At 38.6% G+C, this 23,839-nt stretch overlaps 1 long non-coding RNA gene and 1 other non-coding gene across 4 annotated transcripts; both read right to left on the minus strand.

Moving 5' to 3' along the window:
* Nucleotides 1-1,174: 1,174 nt before the first annotated feature.
* On the minus strand, nucleotides 1,175-1,256 carry LOC147514336 (small nucleolar RNA Z159/U59). Its single transcript, XR_015214661.1, has one exon. It is a non-coding gene; the product is annotated as a small nucleolar RNA Z159/U59 (small nucleolar RNA).
* A 15,942-nt stretch (nucleotides 1,257-17,198) lies between these two features.
* Nucleotides 17,199-19,999, minus strand: LOC147514337 (uncharacterized). Of its 3 annotated transcripts, XR_015213187.1 has the most exons (6): nucleotides 19,896-19,998; nucleotides 19,703-19,721; nucleotides 19,172-19,287; nucleotides 18,316-18,426; nucleotides 18,187-18,240; nucleotides 17,199-17,270 (listed from the first exon to the last, which is right to left on the minus strand). It is a non-coding gene; the product is annotated as an uncharacterized LOC147514337 (long non-coding RNA). The 3 variants fall into 3 exon arrangements; XR_015213188.1 differs by lacking the exon at nucleotides 19,172-19,287 and having other exon boundaries at nucleotides 19,896-19,999; XR_015213186.1 differs by lacking the exons at nucleotides 19,703-19,721; nucleotides 19,896-19,998 and having other exon boundaries at nucleotides 19,172-19,394.
* Nucleotides 20,000-23,839: the final 3,840 nt, after the last annotated feature.

Raw genomic sequence — 23,839 nt, forward strand, 5'->3', positions numbered from 1 at the left:
AAAGCAATATATCTTACCCAATCGTAGAGAACCCCAATTCGAAAGCAGGTTCTGCCGGCTCCACAAATCACTGCAAAGAATACCAAAAATCCCACTTTAAAGCTAAAACAATCAATCAAGACGAAAAAACAAAAAAAAAAAAACGATTTCAACTAGGGCGGGGAACAAAAAACGATTTCAACTAGGGCGGGGAACAAAAAACGAAGCTTTTGATTTTGTTGTAGCTTCAATGGCTTTTCAATTCTTTTTGTATAATTAGGTGATGAGCTTTTAAGATCGGGTGAGCCTTCGGATTATAAAACGTAAAACTGCTACAATAAAATAATCAAAAATAAAACAAATATTTATTGAGAAATTGAAAACAAATTGGGTCTACTAATAATGTCGCATAAGAGCCTCGGCCAAGTTTCGCTTTGGTGGAAACAATTGGGTCTACTAAAAATATGACGATATAAGAGCCTTCAGCTAGGTTTCACTTTTGAATGCATCAATGACCAAGTCGAATCCGCTAAACCGCAGGATGAATGGTTGCTCCTTTTAGTCGGCTTAAAATTGCATTTTTAAATTCAAATCCTACAATATACCCTTCCTAATTATTCCAACAATACTCCCATGAATCCATGAACTTGGAGGTGGGGCGAAGAGATCACCACGCCAAAAGGTTCATTGCCTATGCAAACTTACGGATATTAACAATACCATATCACGATTGGACATTGCACATATAACAGCTTAAGGCACATTACTTACCTTTAGAAGTCCAAAGCTACACAAGCTTACCCAAAGCCAATAAATTTCACCAAAACTTTCATAGACTTTTAACATCATCAAAAATTGACCAAATTTGAAAGGCTTCGTGTTCGCTTAATTTTTCCTACACGCTTCCACTTAAAAGGCATATCAATCGACCTTCATCTTTACTCAAAAGCATGAGAAGAACACGGATTTAAAATTTAATGGACATTCACAACCGAAGACGATGAATATATCTAAAAAACGCTTCAAAAACGAAAACAAAAAAATAATTTAGGAAACTCTACACCGGCAAATTGTGCAATCAAACTACATTGTTGGCCATAAAACCAATGATATGAAACAGGAAGGATTCAAAAGAAAACATAATGGAACACATCAAATATCTATTTCAACAAGAATCGTTTTCCCCATAAAAAAAGTCTCTTCATTCAGTCTCCAAAAGTTTCCGCGATATATTATCTCGGAAGAACGAAAGTATTGTTTTGATCATTATTAGAGACTTCACATAATAATCCAAAATGGTAAAATTTATTAACAAAAAAAAATATATATATAAATTTGTAAACAAAAGCCTCGAAAAAAAGTTTATTATAATCATAAACATAAATTTCAGTCGGTAATTCCAACTTACAAAAATACTCTCATCACGGACTTCATACAAATTCATAAAACCAAATCTTACCGATTAATCTTTCAAAACAGTGGAGGAGAGATAAGCTTTGAAGATGTGGAGAGAAAGAGAACGAAGTTTTGGAGAAGGAGGAAAGAAGTTTCGTGATGGAGAGAGACGGCAATCTAGGGTTTTAATATGTGTTTTGTTTGATGGTATTTCTAATTCTGTTATGATTTGCAAATGCAGAACATGAAAATTGTAGCGCCGAAAAATATTTGCAGCCAAAAAGAATACATCCGCCCAAACCAAACCCCATTGGCAACACCAAAAACGCCGCAACAAGTCATATACATAGTCTATTATGGAATTACCAAAAGATTTGCAAGGGGTTGCAATAGATATTTAATCTATAGCAAAGCACCACACTCGTTGCCAACAATAAACATTTTCAATTTAATTATTTTTCTTATTTATCGTAAATTTAAGCAAACACTTTTGCAACGCTCAAGGCGTCGCTCTAGGTATTTCCCAAAATGAAAATTCTATTAAGACGGATGACCTTTAGCAACGCCACACGGTGTTGTAAAAGATGACTTGTTGCAGCAAATTTTAGGCGTGGCAAAAGAGTGCGTTGCAACAGACCCCTTTTGTTGTAGTGTACCACATGTAGACAAAGATTAACCAAAAATTAGAATACGATGGAAATGACTAACTAAAATAAATGACATTTATGACGATAGGAAAATTGCATTATACTAAAAAATAAAAAAGAAAATGACAAAGAACATAAAATTGCAAAATCGAATTTGTGTCATGGGCCCAAGTAACGGCAATGATCCTTTTGTGAGAGAAATCCATTTATAAGATTATCGATGCCGTCAATCCGTGCAACAGCCCATTGCAACATTTCGCTCTGTGTTTGGTAAATCTCGACGTGGTTCTCCATTATGAGAGTGTGATTTTCCAAGAACTGGTTGTGGTTGTGCAAGAATTGTGTTTGTTCCTCTTCTTGTATTGTCCACAGGTCGTGAAATTCAAGAAGACTAGTGATGATAATGTTCTGACGTTTGTATAATGTCATCAGTCCTTGGTGAATTAAACGAAGGCCTTCCATAGGATTAAAAATGTTGCGTATTGCATTTTCGGTGAAGATGCTGTCAGCGGAACAAGCTTCGTCGATTTCCGCACCGACATGGTTCTTTGCAACGCCGAGATTCTAGAAACCGTTCATACATATTGAGTGAATGGTGAGAATGTTAGCTGTTCTGAGAGGTGTATTAGGAGCAGTAATAGGAAAACCCCAACGCATCATGATAAGTGTCACAATGGTTGGCAAAGGAGCTGCCTTTTTCCTAGCACGAGCGATCGCGTTCCAAAGAAATTTAATAATGCAAAAATCATTGCAATTAGTCTGCAAGACCCAGAGTAGATGGAGGAGGGGTTTTGTTATTTCAGAAGTCTTAGATGTGCCGAGCACATTGTGAGCTAGCCATTGGATCACAGATAATTGGTTTCTTTGCAAGGATCGCTGATAAACAATGCTGTTTTTCCGGTTGTATTCGCCGTGAAGGATAGTTGCAAACATCAGATGCCTTAAATTGTCAAATGATGAATCCTAAAGATGTGCCCCAGGGTTTGTTATGGGAATTTGAGGACCTCGGAGATGATTTACATAGTCAATTCGCGCTCGCATCCGTTTGCACGGACAAAGAATTACCCGTTTTGGAAGTAACTGTGTTTATAAAATAGCAGGACCAATTCTCTGAAATAAAATGCTCCTTATGATGTAATAAAGGGAACCATCCTCGACATAAAATTTCTGTGTCAAAAAATGGATGAAAAATACCGTTTTGGAAAATTTTCAAAATTTTTTGCTCGGGCACGAAAATTCGAGTGAGGGCCATTAAAGATAGCGTGGTGAAGAAAATTTAGTGGAAAAAGGGAAGTTGGATTTTAGAGGTGTCTATCCTTACTATAAATAGGCACCAATCCGAAGATGCAAAAAATACGAATCGAGGTGTCACAGGGTAGTTAGACCACGTATATCTTTTGAAACATAGCGCAAAAGTGGATGTAGTGTGGAAGGGAAGAATGGGGCATGTGACTACAAGAAGTGCCCCCTTTTTTTTTTAAATGTAAATAACGTTAGTAGAAGGACAAGGAAGATGTAGATATAATATCACAATATGATGTAACAACGTACAGAGATGTGGAAACACATCATAATGATACGTGGAATAAAATACAAACTTAAATATTAGATAGGACTATATTCCACATTAACAACATTACTATAATAAAACAAACGAGCATGAAGACTTGAGTAGCATGTTCAATTTGCCGTTGCTCAAACTTTTCTAGTGCATCCATGAAACTTGAAATTTTGGAGCGAACTAAAAAACGATATTTAGAATAAGAAGTGTAGAGGGAAGAAAATGAAAGGAGTGAATGTGAAGGATGTGTTAGACCTATTTATAGAAAGAAAATTGAGCCGTTTTCTGATTGTTTTATGTCCGTTTTTGGATGCGATTTCATGACCGTTTTCTAACCATTTTTGGATGCGATTTCATGAGCGTTTTTTGACGGTTTTGTAAAACGTTAGTTGACGGTAAAATTTGCCGTTAAGTGTGACATCTAAAATATATATGTATATGTATATATATTTTTATATATGTATATATATTATTATTATTAATATTATTATATATGTTTCTACCTATATAATATAATATTGGAGATAACTAATATACTTTTTGACAAGGCAGAAATTTTGGAAAATGTAGGAAATAACAGACATCCTAGGTTGGAAATTTAAAATGCAAACACGTAAATAAAATATCCGACATAAATAATATAATCTGAGACCGGAAAATAAACCGCTTCACCGAGAATCCTCGTGGGCGCGAAGAAGAACCCGAGTCCCGCGACGGCGCAAGCAAGACTGAAGCACCCGTGGAGGCTAACTGCTCCTGGATAACACCTAGAGTATCCCTCACCTGAGCTTGAAACTGATGCTGGTTCGCCATGAGCATTCGCTGGAACTGGTTCTGGCGAGTAGTCATTTGCTCCTGAAGTGCATTCATGGAATTTCACATTTCATGTTGAAATTCGCCCATGCTGTCTGTTAGCGACTAGTGGCGAGTGGTCATCTCCGTCCTTAACTCGCCAATGGTATGTTTCATCGATGCCTGGCGAGTGTACATGTCTCTCATGCCACTGTTCATAGCACATAAGGCATCCATAGGATGACTCATCTTACTCATAGCAGTCTCATCAAAGAATGGTGGGTGAGATGGACCTACGTTAGCGTGCTCAGCTGCCATTGGTGCTGTGGGTTCCCATGGGGCCATGTATACATTTCTTGAAAACAAGCATATTCTTATATGGTAGCATAGGTACTAACGGGGTGGCAGACAGGAAACCCAAATTAATCATAACTTGTGTTACAAGAACGGCAAGAGGGGCTGACCTGAGGGTGGCATGGGTAATGGTATCAAAAAGAAAGGTGACTATGTAGAAGTTACCCTTGCGCTCCTAGAGGATCCATAGTAGGTGTAGGAGTGTCTTGTTGATGTCTGACGGCTTCGAGGTGCCAATGACGTTCTGTCCCAGCCATTGAGTAACGGCCAGCTGGTTCCATCGTACCGAGTGCTGATACGCGCATTTCCCATCCATATTATACTCGCCCTCGATTAGCGTGTCGAGCATTAGGTCGTAAGTCTGTGGATACACGGACTGCTGCTAAGTCGATCATCACGTGGTCGACCAGAGGTATGCCCGTGATTTCAGAGATCAAAGTGGGTGTGACTTCGCGGCGCACACCGTCGACGGTGACCCAAAAATGGTTGCCATTAAAGCTACCATTGTCGTAAAACTTCAACACCAAATCCTTTGAATATTCTCCGCCATTGGCGTACAACAAATACTCCCATCCTCTAGAGTGTATTTCCGTGTAGAAGAATGGAGCAAACATCCCATTTTCAATTAGTGAACTAAAATTTTTCTCCACTGAAATTCGCCTGTTTCCGGCCATTGGTGATCGTAGGAAGAGGTTGGATATTGATTTGAGATGAGGGGGAGAAATGGGAGTTGCTGACGGAAGGGATTTCTATTCGGAGCTGTAGTGGTCGCGCGTGAGACCTGGATATAACTTGGGCTTGTCTCGTGCGAGACTTAAGCGTGGGGAACTAGATCCTATTTTTGTGGGAGACGAAGGTTGTAAGTGTGACGCGTGTGGTTGGGTGTCTCGGGTTTAAATGGACCGAGAATTCAAGATTTGGTTGGGCCCAAAAATTTTCCCAAGCCCAAATCTAGCCTAAAGCCCAATTTAAGCCTTAAAAAATCTAAACACTCACCCACTTTTTGTCCGGACTCCAAATTGGATGAATGAGATATCGAAATGATCGGCACAAAAAATGCCATCCAATTATATGAGTCATTCTCAAAGGCCAAAAGAGATTGTGAAAAGAAGGAGAGATGTTTTATTTATAAACAAAGTTTTTTTTTTTTTTTTTACAAGGGAGATTAATGTAAACAACACTAGATGTCCAGAAAACTCACTATCTAAATTCTTAGGCAACTATCATGTAGGCTCTTAGAGCGAACCCAAATCCAGCCAGACTGTGGCTTCACCTCTATGTATTATGGGGTTAGGGGAAGGACGGTGCCATTCCGGACCGTACGCGCTACGATCTAAAATAATATTGCCCTTATTACATACGACTATCCTCAAACCGCCCTAAAAGAAACTCAAAGTAACCAATTCTAGGGGTTGGCCTGGTGGAATCCATTGCCCGTGAGCGTCCAAAGTAGGCAACATCCGAAGTTGGACACGAATCTCTTTGTGCATAGCTTAATGCAAGGTGAATTTTTAAAGACTATAAAATATACATATCTACACGGTGAGTCTTTTAACGTTAGATCTTTAAGATGAATTGAGTATTTTAACGTCAGATTCTTAAGACGTTAGCGAGTCTTTTAACGTCAGATCCTTAAGACGATTCCCAACCCGTGGGAGAAACGGCGTGGCGATGAAGTTCATCCTATGTAGCTGGTGTCAGACAAAAGTATTCCTTATACCGGCTAGTATCGGATAGGAAGTCAAGACCTGGACAGAAAGGTGTTTGACAATCCTTACACCACTCCATCCTTCGCGCACGTTGTTTATGAGCAAAAGTACTATGACCATTACCTAGTCGTGATGAGTGAGACTTACACCAAATGATTAGCTGAAGTCTGCGAGGCAGAGAGTAGAAAAGGGAAGAGAAGGAAGGAGGTGAAATTTTTTGGTACCCATCGTTTACTAGTAGAAACGTTTGCTCGTGTTGCAGAAGACATTTATACTCAGTTCTGAAATAGAGTTTTTGTAGACTACAGTTCCGACGCTTGCAACCACAACTTCAAAGAACTTTTGAGATCATAAAAATAGAAGATGGTCTGGCTACCAAAATGGCGTACCCTCTATAGAAACAAGATTGAGTACGCCAAACGAAACATCTAGTCTATGTAGACTGGATCTTGAAGAAGAGTCTGTTCAACAGTTGGGGAGCGTAACTCGTGGTAATGTTTTAGGCGTTGTCCATTTACTTGAAATTCGTTGTTATCTTGTGGATTAAACAAAGAGATTGCCCCATATTGAGTCACAGCTGACACAATGAAAGGACCAAACCATCATGTTTTCAATTTACCAAGAAAAATGTGTAATCTGGAGTTGTACAACAAAACTTTTTGGCCAACTTTGAACTCCTTATGCAAAATGTGCTTGTCGTGCACTCTTTTCATATTAGCTTTGTAGGATTTTGAGAGATCATAAGCATCACTCCGAATCTCCTCAAGCTCATTTAATTACAGTTTTCGCTTCTCGCCTGCCGCATTGATATTGTAATTGAGGGTTTTTATGGCCTAAAGGGCACGATGCTCAAGTTCAACTAGCAGATGACAAGGTTTTCAAAAAACAATGTGGTAAGGCGACATCCCTATATGTGTCTTAAATGTGGTTCGGTATGCCCACAAGGCATCCGATAAGCGGAGAGACCAGTCTTTTCTTGATGGATTGACGGTTTTCTCCAGAATGGACTTTATCTCTCGATTGGAGACTTCCACTTGGCCACTCGTTTGTGGGGGATATGGAGTAGCAACTTTGTTAGTCACTCCATATTTTTTTATTAAAAACCCAAAAAATTTATTACAAAAATGTGTACCCCCATCACTGATGATAGCTTTGGGGACACCAAAATGAGAAAAGATGTTTTCTTTTACAAATTTCACGACAGTCTTATGGTCATTTGAGCGACATGCGAGTGCCTCAATCCATTTGGACACATAGTCTACAATGACTAGAATGTAGAGAAATTCTTGAGAAATAGGGAAGGGTCCCATAAAATCAATGCCCCAAACATAAAAAAACTTCCACAATTAAGATAGGATTTAAGGGCATCATATTGCATTTGGAAATTTGACCTAGGTGCTGACAACGAATGCAAGCTATGCAATGTTCGTGTGCATCGCGAAAAAGGGTAGGCCAGTAAAAACCACATTGTAACACCTTGGCCGCAGTTTTCTCCCCACTGAAATGACTACTGCACGATTGTTCATGGCAAAAAGATAATACGTCGGTGTGTTCCTAGTCGGGAATGCAGCGACGAATGAGTTAGTCGGAATAATATTTAAAGAGGTAGGGGTCATCCCAGAAATAATATTTAACTGTGGATAAGAACTTTTTACAATTAGGATGTGACCAAGAGGAAGGAACTTCCTTAGTAACTAGGTAGTTAACGATATTCACGTACCATGGAGAGGAGAAAATGGAGTACAAATATTCGTCTAGGAAGGAATCACAGATGGCTTCAGAATCACTATCAATGTCACTAACCAACCTTGATAAATGGTTGGCCACGACATTTTCGATTCCTTTCTTGTCTTTGATTTCCAGGGTGAATTCTTGCAAGAGAAGGATCCAGCGGAACAATCACTGTTTCGCGTCCTTTTTCGCGAGTAAGTACCGAAGTGCAGCATGGTCAATATATACGATGGTGGATAATCTAACTAGGTAAGGGAGAAACTTATTAAAAGCATAGACAACAGCTAGGAACTCTTTCTCAGTTGTTGTGTAATTACATTGAGCGTCATTAAGAGTTTTACTAGCATAGTAAATGACAATGGGTTTGTCATCACATCGTTGGCCTAGTACGGCGCCAATAGCAAAGTCGCTAGCGTCACACATCAGTTCAAATGGTTGAGACCAATCAGGGGGTTGAATGATAGGAGCGGTAGTCATAGTGGTTTTTAGAGTTTCAAAAGCTTGTTTGCAATTGAAATTGAAGTCGAAAACCGCATCCTTAAGCAAGAGATTGGTTAAGGGTCGGGCAACTTTAGAAAAATCCTGAATGAATCGTTTGTAAAACCCAGTGTGGCCTAAAAAGGCATGGATATCACGAACTGTTTGGGGAAAAGGTAGCAAAGCAATTTTAACAATTTTAGCTTTATCAACCTCTATCCCATTTTTCGAAACAATATGACCTAGAACAAGTCTTTTCGTAACCATGAAATGACACTTCTCCCAATTAAGTACCAGATTTTTCTCTTCGCAACGCGTTAAAACTTTAGAAAGGTTGGATAGGCAGGCGTCAAAGGAATTTCCATAAATGGAAAAGTCGTCCATGAAGACTTCCATATAACGTTCCACCATATCACTGAAAATGTGAAGCATGCAGCGTTGGAAAGTGCATGGGGCATTGCAAAGACCAAAAGGCATTCGTTTGTATGCAAAGGTTCCAAAGGGACATGTGAAAGTTGTCTTTTCCTGATCGGCAGGATCAATGACAATTTGAAAGTAGCCGGAATAGCCATCAAGAAAACAGTAGTAAGCATGACCGGCAAAACGTTCTAGCATCTAGTCAATAAATGGAAGAGGGAAGTGATATTTACGTGTTCTGTCATTAAGTTTGCGATAGTCAATGCAAATTCTCCATTTTAATGGAATGCGAGTGGGGATGCATTCACCATTTTCATTTTGTACAACTTGAATGCCGGACTTTTTGGGAATAACGTGGACAGGACTAACCCAGTCACTATCAGAGATAGGGTATATGATACCCACATCAAGTAAACGTAAAACTTCCTCCCTCACCACCCCTTTCATGGCAGGATTAAGGCGACGTTGCGGTTCTCGCGATGTCTTTGTGCCGTCATCTAGATGTATGCGATGGGTGCATACATTAGGGTCTATTCCTTTGATATTATCTAAAGACCAACCAATAGCGGAGCGGTGTTCACGAATGACACGAATCAAACGTGCTTCTTCGTCGGTAGTCAAGTGAGAAGAAATTATTATAGGTTGACTACCATCGGGATCGAGATGCACGTACTTCAAATCAGAGGGTAGAGGTTTTAAATCTGGAGTTTGAGGATTGGGGATCAAGGATTCGTGAGCGACCGTCTCTTCAATGGAAAAGAACGAGTCAGGTTTATCTAGATCGGTTAGTATTGCAGCAGTAGGGTCAAATAAAGGTACTAAATCTATTAATGCGTGGACATCCTTAATGTACAAGTCATTGTCAAACTCAGGATTATCAAAAAAAAGAAATTGGTGTACCTCGTCTGGGGTAAAAGAGTTTGTGAAATAATCGTGTGCCAGACTATCAACCAAGCTAATCTCACCCTCTATTATAGGATCGGGAAATTGTTTCATTAATTTGAACACGTTGACTTCGACAGAAAGGTTCTCAAAAGACAATGTCATTGATCTATCCTGACAATTGATGAGAGCGTTAGCAGTTGCAACAAATGGACGTCCCAAAATGATAGGAATGGAGTCACAGGCTACTTCGGTATCTAGAATGACAAAATCAACTGGGTAGTAAAAATCTTGGACCTTGACTATGACGTTTTCTACTATGCCCTTTGGGTACTTGATGGAGCGATCCATGAGTTGCAGAGTCATATTGGTAGGTTTTAATTCATGAAGACCAAACTGTTTAAATAAGTAGTAGGGAAGTAGGTTAACACTGGCGCCTAGGTCTAAAAGTGCGGTAGCGGTATACTTGTCGCCCAACGTGCATAGTACAGTTGGTCGACCTGGGTCTTTGTATTTAACCACACCATTGGTAGAAGTAATGGAGGGAAACTACTCAGTGAGGAACGCTTATTGAGGAACATTCGTTCGTCGTTTGTTGGTGCACATGTCCTTCAAAAACTTGGCATGCTTGGGCAAATGCTTAAGTGCGTCGAGAAAAGGTAGGTTTATGGTCAAATTTTTGAAGGTTTCTTGGATCTCATCGAAATGTTCGTCAGGTTTGTTCTTTGCCAAACGGGCAGGGAATGGAACTTTTGGGAGGAATCGCTCATATGGATCAGTGGCATCTTTCCCTAGGGACGTGGGTGTAGATTTGGAAGGAACAACTTTGTCTGCTATAGGTTGCGAGGTAGGAGTTGGAAGGACGTCAGCCGTGGCTTCCGTCGATTCGATGTCTGGCATACGTATGTGATTGTCGACAGTTCGGCTAGAACGAAGAGTGGTGATGGCATTTACCTCACCCTAGCTGGGATTACTAGATCCTGGTGTATTGTTGAGTTCAAAGGTAGTGTTTATGGGCTTAGGGTTTGGAACTGCTTGGCCAGGAAACACGCTCTTTTGACTTTTATCATGTGCTAACAGTTAAAGCTAGAGACTATTGGATAGATGCTAGGATTTGATTATGTTGATTAATGTAAGTCAGAAAAGTTTCAGCTATTTTATCGATAGTGGATTTTACTAGTGGAGCAGCAGGAACAAGTTCACGGTTATTGTTTACGGGTTGATTTTGGTAGCCATATCCTTGATTAGTGGGAACAAGGCTGCAATTGTTTTGGTACCCTATATTTGCGTTGTTGGGAAAATGACTTTGCCCTTGCTGAAATTGCAGAGGATTTCCTTGATGGTAGGAATTGTAGTTCGCGGGTGGTCATACAGGAGCGTTGTTGACACCCGAAGGAGCTTGTTGTTGAGCAGGGGGGCCCCAAGCCAAATTCGGATGTTGTCGCCAAGGTGCATTAGGAATGTTAAAAGCACAAGCCTCTTCAGATGGTTGGGGAGGGCACTCGTATGCCAAAGGACAATAAGAATCAGCGTGCTCAAGACTTAAGCAAAGAAGACATGGGGAAGCATTGACAGCCTTTGGGTTTTTTATCATTTACTTGAACCGAAAGAGCATCGACCTTTTTTGTTAGGGACTCGATCAGAGTTTTTAATTCCGGATCAGGTTTGACCTTGAACATAGACGTAACTTTGGTAGGAGTGTCTTTAGAAGATCTGGAAGAATCAGTGTTTCCCCAATGGTTGCTTCGTGAAGCCTGTTTCTCAAGAAAAGTGTATGCTTCAGTAGTGCCTTTGTCTATAAAACAACTGCCGTTCATAATATCTAATATTTCCTTTTGATGGTCAGAGAGACCATTAAAGAATGAACAGACTAAGACAACGGTGTCGAGTTGATGATGGGGACATTCGAGAAGCAGATCAGTAAATCTGCTCCATGCTTCTGAAAAGGATTCCTGGGGATGCTGGCAAAAGAATTGAATCTTTTGAAGCATTTTTGTAGTTCTCTTCTGAGTATAGAACTTTATCATGAAGGATTGTATGAGCTTGGCCCATGTGTCAAGGGATTGCGGTGCTTCGCCCGCGAGGCAAACTGAAGCTTTATCAGCTAAGGTGAAGGGAAACAACCTAAGCAAGACTTGCTCGTTGGTAATGATCGGATAGTGGAACGTGTTGGCCACTATTTGAATTCGACGAAGGTGATTGTATGGTTTTTCATGGTCTAAACCATGGTAAACAGGTAATAACCCGAAAACATTGGGTGGAATGTGAAAATCACCTTTAATCTTATCGAGTTTAATGCAGGAAGCATGTCCTTCCTTTAAGGCGGTATAGAAGTCCGAAAGGGGCTTCTCTACTGTGGGATTTTCCTGGGCCATAACTATGGGCGTTAATGGCAACTGAGATACTTGACGAGGTTGGTTTATGGGAGGAGAACTTGTCTAGGGGATAACTTATGCAGTTGTTTCTTGTGTTTGCGACGACGATATGTAAGTTCAAATTCCTTATTAGTTCTAGACCGTAGTCTCATGCAACATAAATTTCAATTCAAGGTTCATAAGGAATGAATTATGACAGGAGGATTAAGAATTATGGAAGGAGATAGATGAAGCACGTCTTCCTGAGCTGTTGCTAACTTGAGCAGGTAAGCTAAGATAACATGGAAATATTCCAGCAGCCAGGTCACATGGGAGAATTGAGAGAGGTTGTCCGTGCAAGCACGTTCCTTAATTAGGTAACCTCAATCTTCCACGTTTGCTAAACAATGATGGAATAGGAAGATGATTGATGATGGTCGATTATGTGATTATTATTAATATGAGTATGATAAATTTTTTATTATTAGGATTTTTTTTTTTTATTTTTACTGTACGTAATTAATGTATTATGGAGACGTGATTACGAAACATGCAATTAAAGATGAGAGATACGAAAATAGAAGACTAAACATACAATTAACACATGCTAGTTTTACTCAGAAAGTCTACACATGCAACTCTATATTACTTGTACGTTAATAGAAACACGTCCTACGCATGCAATAATCTATAGCTATCGATACGTGCAACTATATGTGAGCTAGGGGAATGTCAAGAACGTACTCATGCAAAATAATGCCGCATACGTGAATGGATGTAACATATACGTATAAAAATACTCTAAGCAGGTGGTTTGAAATCATGTAGTCGTCCAAATATATTCGAATCATATTAACCGTGTTAACATCAATAACCACACATACTTAGGAAACTTTTATAAATGCAAGAGTTCGCATGCCATCATACTAATATGCGAAGTAAAACAGGGTATAGCAATCAACCAAATAAATATCCTCGATAATTTTTAAGGAGTTTAAGAATTTGAAACCTGGTGTCCTGCTTTTCCTCGTATACGATCGAATTAGCTCTGGAGCTTGGGAACTTACTTGAAGTTGGATGAACAGGTTACAGAGTCCACAATAGTACAGAGAATTGAAATAACTTGGGCCTAAAAACTGGAGTGTAAATACTCCAGGTCAGTCTCGTGCGCTACCAACAAAGTCTCATCCGAGACTATGAGAGCAGTGCAGTAATTCAACTCCCTACTGTGTTCTAAGAATGTTCTAAGATGATAATTCCGAGCTGTTTCACAGATATTCACGACATAAAAAATGGCCAAAAACGATGGTTAAATCCGTCCTAAATCGAGATTTACGACGGGAAATGGTGTCCCAGACTCCGTCGCAAATAGCATTGTCGTTAATATTAACGACGGAAAAAAAATGTGGTAAGCTGAATTAGAATTGCGACGGGTGTGAGACGGTTTATGCCGTCGTTAAATTTAGGACAATCAAAACTGTCGTATATTTCCTTCACATTCGTACTCCATATTTTCAAAACTAGGAAAATTTGTGTCCTAAGCTTAGGACATACATTTCCGTCCCCATTTCATTTTTGGGAGCCAATTAACAATACTGTTCCCCATCATATTAGTTTAAAGTAATTTTTTTTATTTATTTATTTTTTTGGTAGAATCAATTTTTCCTATTCTACCTAATTTGAGATTTCTCATATCATAAAATCAATTACACAAGCAACATACTAAAATAACACATTTCCAAAATTGATATATAATAGATTGATAATTTCCAAAATTTACAATGTTTTCAAGTTTTTGATTGCCAACAACTAGGCATTCAAAATATACAAGGTAGAACAAGAACATAATGAAAAAACTATTTGAAATTTGAAATTCCTATCTTCATCAGCTTTGAGCATTTCGTTCTTTCTGAAATTCCTATCTTTATTAGCTTTGCGCATTTCGTTCTTTCACGCGAATCACATAGTTTTTCATGAGGGTAAACAACCTTGAGAGTAGCAGAGGCAAACAACACAGCAGAAGCATTATCAATCCGATGCCACTCCACATAGAGAAGTGAGTTACAAGAGTTGACTTCGGTGTCCATATGAGTAACCGATATAGAAATAAATATTCCAATCTTTGACCACACTACACAATCTACGGAAAGTCATTATCCTACCTATTAATATGAACTAAATTATTTGTCCTAGTATAAGTTGCATGGAGTTTACATACCTCATTACAGTGATTAAAAACAAACTAAAAGCACAATTACCTTAACTTCCTTGTACAACTTCTCTTCCTCGGAGTAAATTTTATCCAGTGTAACGCTATGTGCACCGGGCTTGAAAAGTTCACCAAGTTCACTAAAGTGTAAAGTCTATAACATCCTTGCTAGAATGGAGGGCTCTAGAAGACCAACTCCAAGAAGGTGCACTAAAAACCTTGGAAGACTTGCACGACTTCCCTATAAAACAAACCATAGTCATGACCTTCATAATTAACTTCAACAACACAGCTACATTAAAAATCAGTGAATGCGCTAGCAATACTAATCAGATAACAAACATATTACACAACAAAATGCAACTAGTTAAGGTGGGCCAGATCAGTTCTTACTCATGCTTTCCCTGAAATTCTGGCGAAGAGAGTCACCATTCCTATTGATATCCAAAAGCAGAATAACATTCTGCCCTAACACCAAAGCTCTCAAAAAATAATCATCAATCTTTCTAATAATCCCAGCAAGGGTCTTCTTTATACTACTTGGAATAACTAAAGTAGTATCACCAGCCATCTTAACTATATTGTCTAAGCAAAACACAAATGAAATGGTCTTGCAAAGTAACCAAAACAGTGGCTTCTGCTCAACAACAACTCAAATTTCCATTTTGTGTAAAAGATTGTCAATCAAATCAATTGTTGATTTGTTGAATAGTAACTGAGTTAAAACAATATACAAAATACATGTCTGCCTTTATCATATTCAAGTCGAATAGTAACTGAGTGAAGACACAATTTTGAATCACTCACTTCAAGTAATTGAGCTCTTAACAACACTCAGTATACCTGGTCTATTACTCCTTCCTATATAGGCTTAATTAAACAATTTTTGCTCAATGTATACGCTTATAATCAACTATGCTAATAAACCATTTGGTCCAAGATCAAATTTAGCAGTTTTAAAGAATGAAAACTGTTTTAATCATCAAACTTAAAACATAATACAAATAACATACAATTCAGAAGGTAAGTTATACTGGTATATGTCGAACGCCAAAATTAACAACCATAACAGTAAAGAATCGTAAAGAAATGTCACCTTAGCTTCCTGATCTTGGGCACAACAGACCTCAACATGTAAAGTCTATCATTAAGTTTCTTCCTACGGTGTCCTTCAGCCATCAGATTCTTAGGAGGAGACTCCGTTTTCTTCCCTTTATGATCTCCACCATCAATGATAGTACTATTTGGATCGCATTCGAATTATTCCCACTACCATTCTTACAATTCTCGCCCACCTTATTATTATCATCCCCCATTCCTTCATTAGAATCATAATTAAAAATCAGTTGTCACTCAATTTTTCGCGGTACAGACCTGAGTAATTAAGAGATATAGAGAATTAAAAAGAAAAAAACAAATATGAACTTGGAAATGAGAAACCCTTACCATATGAAGTGAATTAAAACACGAACCGAGAAAAGATCACCAATGAAACAAGCTCATATGGTACTAGTTTGTGGTCATTATATTATATATAAGTTTAATTCTTAGAAACTAAATTTGCCCACCCCCCCTAGATAAACATCGTAGACCAGCCACCGGCGTCAACACTGATGGCCGGTGGCTGGATAAGTTGCCCACCCCCTCTCTAGCACACGGTCGGTCTCTCTCAAGAGCACTCACAAGAGGTAACAAAAGATTGGTCTTGGCTGAACGTGTTGGATCTCGATCTAGCTGGCAGATCTGAAAGGCAGGTACAATTGTTCATCGTTCATGGGTAGAGAAGATTGTTGACCCCTCTTGATCCGTAGAAATCCTTCTGAGTTTGGGTGTGTCAAAACCATGACTCCATTACTGTGGTTGTTCCTGGAGTTTTATGCTGAACTAGTTTGGATCTGGTGTGAGAACTCGCGCAAGTTTGGGACTTGAAACAAAAGGTGTTTGGCAGGAAACTAGGGAGGCGATAGCAGTTAAGGGGTGCATTTCACTCAAATGTTCTCTATGGGTGGATATGATAGATTGATTGGTTGGAAAATGATTTCTTGGTTGATGAACTTTGTAATGATTGTTGTTTTTGGGTTTATGAGGAGACGAGTTGGTAATAACTTCAAGATTTTGTTAATCCTTAGCTTTGCGATGGGGAAGACATCACTTAGACGCTGGTTGCTGCTGGCGGGTTGAGAAGAAGGAGTTCGGGTCGCCCAGATCCATCCGCTCTTCTTGGGCCTGACCTGGTTGGGTCGGTAGACATGAAGTTTTGGCCTTTTTTGTTGTTGGGCTTGGCTAGATTGTTAGTTCATGGACATGTTTCTAGAGCAGGATAATAGTTTTTGTTCGGTCCAGTTTGGGCATCCTCTAGATATAGATTTGTAAGCCTATCTTAAAGAGGATGTCAGTGGATATGTCTATGTAAGTTGTTCTTAATTTTAATACAGGTGAGGGTCTGCCTAACCCTAGCTTATTTGAAAAAAAAAATATCAGACTATAACCATCTACACTTGTGCATGGCCCTAACGCCTTATGTTTATTCCTTTCTTCCCTGGTTAAAACTTAGAAATAGTCTACGTCATCTTTAATGAGAGCAACCATTTTTGAATATAATATATCTTCATGCTACCCAAAAAGGGGTACCATTCATTAAAATTCATCATGCTAAAATATATCTGAAAGTGAGACTGAAAAATAAAACTAACCTTTTTCAAAAAGAGTCGAGTTTGAGCTGCAAAATGAATATAATCTCCAAGTTGAGGATGTTAAAAGCACCTACATTCATATACAAAAACTCTAAGTAGTGGTATTATAATAACTGCTGACAAATGGTCAGTGAACCCTACTGTAAGTACAATATAATGGAGTGGTAGAGTTTTAGCACTCGACAGTCTCTGCTTTGCCTTTTTTTATTATTCTATGCAAGTGGGGTTGGTTTCGCACTCTTGCTAAAGTGACGAGACTGCTTTTCCCACAGTTTACCCATTTTCAGAAATAATATAAACCACCGTTTTGACAAAGCAGTGGGATATTCCAACACCGAAAAAGAATTTACCCGAGTTATATCAATTTCCCACTGTTATTGGAAATACATTGGTATATACAATTTGTCATACCATGGTTAATGTGCCTTTATGTAGTAGTGATATGTCGAAATTGTCCTAAACTCATTCAAGAGATACCCATGGAATCGCTATGTTCATTTATACTCCATAGACTCATTATGGTATGGACCGGAGGAGTGCTTCCTAGCATTAAGTACCTTATATACCATGAGCACCTCCTAGCATTATCTACCTCATATACACAACTATCTAGTTCAAATCCCATGTGGAAAGCCACCTACTCAATGAGAATTATATTGCATGTTCTCTATTTCCAGTTAAAGAAGAGATACAAAAGTAAGCTTATCTTATGATATCACCATGACCTCAATCATAGAAAATATAAGTTACATCCACTTTCTGCGAAATAAGAACACAAAACTTATACATAGTAAAACTAAAACCCGTGTCGAGCTTATTACCGCAATAATATGTATACTTGAACAAGGCATTACATAAAGTAGGAGATGTCTGACTGTATTGTGTGTTGGCATATATACGGTTAAAAAAAAACTTTCGGTAATGAATTCCCCTAATATTGTTTTGTTTTTTTTTTTTTCTATTGGAAATAGGAGATTTAGACATACTAGAAATGTAGAGACCCCAGAGGAAGAAACAAATGTGGCCTTCCTGCAAAAGATCTGCAAGGCATGCAAGTTAGAATACTTAATATGGTAGATACATTATATATGCAAACAACATGGCAGAAGCATTACCTATGCAACTCTAGTCCACACACTAAACTGGACTAACTCCAAGAAGAGTATGCTTTGGTTCGTCTGAATGAAACTGCAACTGTTGTACAAGATCACTTATGACTGAGATACCTAATAAACTCAGAACTGCAGAAGTGACAAGTTAAACTCAACTGTTTGCTTGAATTGTCATGGCTAAATGGCTTACGTTAGACTCAGGATGGCAAAGTTAAACTCAAAGGGCCACTTTTGGGTAGCGTGACCAGTAACCTAAAGAACTTTGCCCATACATAGTTTACATACATGAGTCCTACAAAGTAGAAAGGACGCCATTTCCTTTTAATCCTCGCTTTAAAGAGTGAGACTTCCAATTGTCACCGTGCTCTTAACTGTCAACCCAGTTCTTAATGTCAAGTCTGTTTCTATAGCATCAAGATAGACTTCAGTGTTGCGTATTATCAACATCCAAGAAAATAATGAAACCAGAAACATAACATGTTAGAGCAAGTCAATGCAACATTGCATGCCAATTGTCCTTTTAGCACAAATGATGGTTCAAGCCATTTTAGCACTTCATATTAATGCAACCCATTCTCTTTGGCTACCAAAGAAGTCAGAGTGTCAGACAACAGAATTTCGGTTTAATCACTAATGTACAGAAGCACAATTTCAGCCATCTGATTTCTGAATATGACACAAGCTAGGCTAATTTTTCAGTCTAGTAGACTTCCTTAACAATAGGATTTAAGCAAAGATTAAAAATTGAAGAAAAAAACACAAAGGACACTGCTGAAAATATCCAGCTATGTCTAATTAACTAGAAGACTACATATTTAGTTTTAAAGCACAACAATAAGATTTGAAGAAGATACAATACCTGTTTGAGAGCCTCAAGATTATTAGTTCCATTCCCTCCATTGACAGTAGACACGGCGAGCTGTCAAACCTTAGCTTGTTCATAGCGACAATCATATACATATTTAACCTCTTAATCTAAAAACCCCAATTAATAAAATCAAATGAATTGAAATGGAATGTAATGACCACTTCTTGTATGTTTCAACATATACATAAACATTAACAACACAAGAATCACAAAAAGAAACCAAATTTTGACAAAAGAAAATAATTTTTACAGCAAAACTAGTTTACAACTCACAACTTAACAAGATTAACATTTGTCACCAGTAACAACCAAGATCTAGCAACTCTAAAACAACCATAACCAAATAATTCAATATCAATCAAGTTAACATAACCCAAATACCAAAAAAGAGACGAATATTTCATACCCATCAATGAAAAATCGAAATAACAAATACCCATGATAGATTTGGCGAACTCCATTGAATCCATAGTAATTAAACAATAAGGAATGCAAAAGAATGAAAAAAGGAAAGAACTTTACCTCAATTTGGAGAAGGGACCTTGATTTGATCAAAGTTTCAAATACCCATATCAGTTTAGTGAACAACACAACAATTTACAAACAAAAATCAGACGAAAAAACACAAACTTGAAGCTTTAAAATCATTAAATAAATATTATGTTTTGAGAGAGAGAGAGAGAGAGAGAGAGAGAGAGAGAGAGAGAGAGCTTACAATTTCAGAGAAGCTCACAAGCTTTGTGTTCAAAGTTCTTACTTGCTTTGTGTTCCTTGCAGAAGCTCTGAACGGCTTGTTTTTTTTTTTTGCCCATTTTTTTTTATTATGGATTTGTTAGTGTTAATAATCAGCGCGAGAATGGAAAAGCAGTGAGGGCCACAATGAAAAACTAACCCCACCACATAAGCGACGAGTTCCAGAACTACCTCCACCGTCGTGTATTTACTACACAAAAACCCGTCCTCTATTTTAGCTTAGGTCAGTACACGACGAATTTATACCATATACGACGGTATTTGCAGCCCTAAATTTAGGACGGTCAGGATAGTCCTAAGCTAGTGTCGTTTTTCAGCAATTCTGGTGTAGTAATTTGTTAGTATAAAAAGAAAAATAGGTACAAGCACCTACGTAATACGTTAGTATCGCAACACAAATGAAAATCGAAAAGATGAGGGGGTAGGAGAGGGGGTTTTTACGTGATGTATTCCAGTTATTACGTTAATGTCCAGAGTCCTTCCCCGGCAGCGGCGCCATTTGATAAACGTGAAATTAATTGATTTTATTCTTTTAGTCCAAAGTCCACAATCTACAGTTCGAAGTCCGAAGACCAAAGTCCAAATTCCAAAGTCCATTAGTCGTCCGTTTAGTCAAGTTACCTTACTCACGTGGGTTTGGTAGGATAGGTCGAGTAAGGGATCGTCCAAACCTTAGGGCTCGGCAAAGTTTACAACTGGAGTTACAACTTTTGGTGAGTAGGATTTTAGGTTATTTAGTTGGCTTAAGTAAATTAAAGGTAACGCAAGTAAAGTAAATTAATAACGGTGATTTTGACGTAAATAAACAAAGATAGAGAAATAGGGAAAGGGTTAATGCAAGAATTATTTTTCAACAGTTTATACTACCACATCACTACAGCTCTAATCCGACTCAAGTTCATAGACAAATCCGAGACGATGTCGAGTATCGATCCCTAGCGAAATGCATGCATCTCTGAGCGCATCGCACTAGCATAAGGAGTTGAACTAATATTTCATCTCTGGAATATTATTTTAACTCCTGGTTCGATTCTACATCAGCTGGACAAATTAGAGAGCTGTCTGACACCATAGAGTCGCGTACGAGACATTTTGGGTCTCTCGCGAGACTGTTCTGGAGCATCAGTACCCCAAACTTGTACAGTCTCAATCATTTTGGGACCAGATATATAATCTACACCTAATTCCTAAGTAGTGATTCTGGAACATAAAGGCGTCAATTCGAATTCTCACGCGAGCATCATAACCCTCCCGGGGTTTAGCTCAAGGTCATTGGATGATTAATTGAATTCATTGTATATAGTAAATACGTAAATGAATCACAGGAATTAAACTTGCAAAGAAAATGAAATTTATTAAAGTAAACTTACAGTATTGGAAGTTGGCTGAGAAGCTACTGGAAGGGAAGTACAAAAACACGAAATGAAAATGAAAGCAAGAAAAACTAAAAAGACTCCCTAACTAAGGTCCTCCCAAATATATATATATATCTCATGTCTCCATATATGGCCTAAGCCATTTAATTCTCATTCAGCAAAACACCAAACCTTGTTTCACAAGGTTTGTCCTTTGTTTCCAAATAAAACAAAACTTTGCTTTTTTTTATGTTTTGTCTTTTTCCCCAATTCATTTCATGAATTGAATTGTCCCGTGTTTTCATAGGAGATGTGGCACACAATTGTGACCAACACTTGCATCCTACCTATGCTGACTTGTCATGCCTATTGGCCCCACAGAGTGGGTCCACGTGGTGTGTCCAGTGGCGGCGCCGATTTTGGTGTTTTTACAACTTTCTATCTTTGCATAGAGTTAAATTAAATGGTTTTACGGTATGCGATATTTTCTCGCTCGGCTTAGAACTAACTTCTTCTTCCGATGCCCCTGCATAAATTCTGCCCTTTGATTGATATTAACGGACCGATTATCGATTAATAACGAGAACTAGTCGAACTTCCGGATAATACCACATTTGCATCAAGCCACTTTTCCCAATGCATTTACCAACTAAAATAGTTTTCACAAGATCAAATTCATCAACCAAACTATTTTGCTCCATATATCCCCGCTTTCCTTTCAAATCCCTAAATCCTTGCACAAAGATATAATTTCTATTTTTTTTTGGCGAGAATCTAATCCTAAACCTCCCAAATTTGCATCTCGATTTCTCTTTTTACCATTAGTGTGCGGAGTTCTTTTTAGTCTCATAGGTTGCCTCAGCTACACCGAAGTATCACCTACATTATATATCCCGACATTTGTTTGTTCTTGCGCTCTCAGGTTTGTTTCCTCCATACCCTCTTCGGGAACAATATACGAATTCCTTCTTCCTCTTTTGAATGAATCGGAAGATCTGAAAAGGCCTCGCTTTATGGTTTTCATCAACGCAAAAAGAAAAACCATCCATCTCATTAATTCCTTGTGCTCGTACTTTGCACCCTCGGCCAAAGATACTGAGTTCCCTCAACTTCATCGGTTGCCTCGGATACAACAAAGATCATCACGAAGTTCCTTCTCCCGAAAATTTAAAGATCTATCGAAGAACACCCTCCCTTTCAATGGCTTCATCTACTTCACTGCTTTTTTGATGTTCCTCCGAACATGAGATTCCCTGAAAAGTCTTTTATCATCTTCTCTATGACTAGATAAAACGGACCCCCGATCTCCTTCGGACTCGACTGATCATTTCAACTCCGACAATCTCACAATCTTGTAAAGAGCGAGGACTCTCTTTGCCCATTCCATCAAACTGATTCGAAACCAAACTGTGAGCTTCCTGCATTGCCCCTGATCTTCCATTTCTTTCTTAGAGGACATATCCTACAATAATTCTTGTGAAAGTGAAACAAGTGAATCTTTTTCTTCATTTCGATCCTCCTGCAATATTGTAACATGCGAGGTCAATGAATCAACAGATGCCAACTCAGAACCATCCACGATTAAGCCTCGACTAGACGACTTATCCGAAGGTCCCAATGAACTATCCACTACCTCCTCATGCTCAACACTCACACTTTGCTTTCTCCTTCGACATTCCCAACATCCCCCTCTCAAACAAACAAATCAACACCGCTTTGCCCATCCGCTAAGACGGCTTCCTCCATCACAACTTCTTATACCGGTAACGCTTTCCAATGGGCTCGAGAACCGATCAATGGTCACCGATTTAGAGTTATTGCCACCCTCAGCCTACCTTTGGCGATCGCAGGTGTCGTCTTGATGTAAGATGCCGCCAGTCGTCAGTAGCATCACCTCCCTCCTCATTTACGGACTTGGCATTTTTACTAGAGGATGATTTGGCTTTGGTGTTCTCGCTTATTCCTAAACCGTTGCAACTTTTTTTTTCGGGTCCAAATGCAATAAGATCAGTCTTATTATTGTTCTTATTCTTATCCTTATCCATCATATTGATCTCGTCTTATTTTATTTTCAATAACAATTACTTCCATTCACCATTTAATCACAGCATGCGCGGCAGCCGTTCCAAGGCTTTTATACCACCTAAAGGCCTAAGATAGGAGAATGAGGTTCATGTTTAAGTATCCTTCGGGTTTTGCCTATATTCTTTGCTTTAGCGATTAAGTTCCCTTTTTCGAGTGGTAGCGCCTATACCGTTTAGTGCTTTGGCTAGTTAGTACATATCAGATATATCCTACAGTGGTGTACGTTATTTGGGGCTTAACCAATATGATTCTCTGTCATAGTTGATTGTATCTCTTTCGTTTAGTAGTTATTGACTTAGTGTGCTAACACATTGTTTGTGTATTTTTTTAATACTGTGTAGAAGTTGTTATATGATTATATTTTTAGTTTACTTATTAAATAAACTAACACATTCTTCTTCATATTGTTTTGTAGGTTATAAGTGAGATAACACGGTAGCTCAATTAAGTTTGTTTGAGATGGATT

Source organism: Coptis chinensis, chromosome 2 (genome assembly GCF_015680905.1).
Source record: "Coptis chinensis isolate HL-2020 chromosome 2, ASM1568090v1, whole genome shotgun sequence".
Classification (NCBI taxonomy): Eukaryota; Viridiplantae; Streptophyta; class Magnoliopsida; order Ranunculales; family Ranunculaceae; genus Coptis; species Coptis chinensis.